Source organism: Gavialis gangeticus, unplaced genomic scaffold (assembly GCF_001723915.1).
Source record: "Gavialis gangeticus isolate Ggan-Ray unplaced genomic scaffold, GavGan_comp1, whole genome shotgun sequence".
Classification (NCBI taxonomy): domain Eukaryota; kingdom Metazoa; phylum Chordata; order Crocodylia; family Gavialidae; genus Gavialis; species Gavialis gangeticus.
The window spans coordinates 100,030,036-100,030,278 of NW_017729032.1; positions in this window are offsets into that span (position 1 = coordinate 100,030,036).

Sequence of the window (243 nt, forward strand, 5' to 3'; positions counted from 1 at the left end):
GAGGGGGATCAGGGGATGAGAGAGGGGGTAAGGGGCCGGGGGAGGGGGGATCAAAGGGTGAGAGGGGAGTATAAGAGGACGAGAGGGGTCAAGAGGCGAGAGGGGGGGATCAAGGGACGAGAGGAAGGGATCAGGAGCGAGAGAGGGGGATCAAGGGGCGAGAGGACGGGATCGGGCAGAGAGGAAGGCAAGGGGGAGGCAGAAGAAGAAAGGGCTCCGTCACTCTGGGCCGGGAGCGGCGGG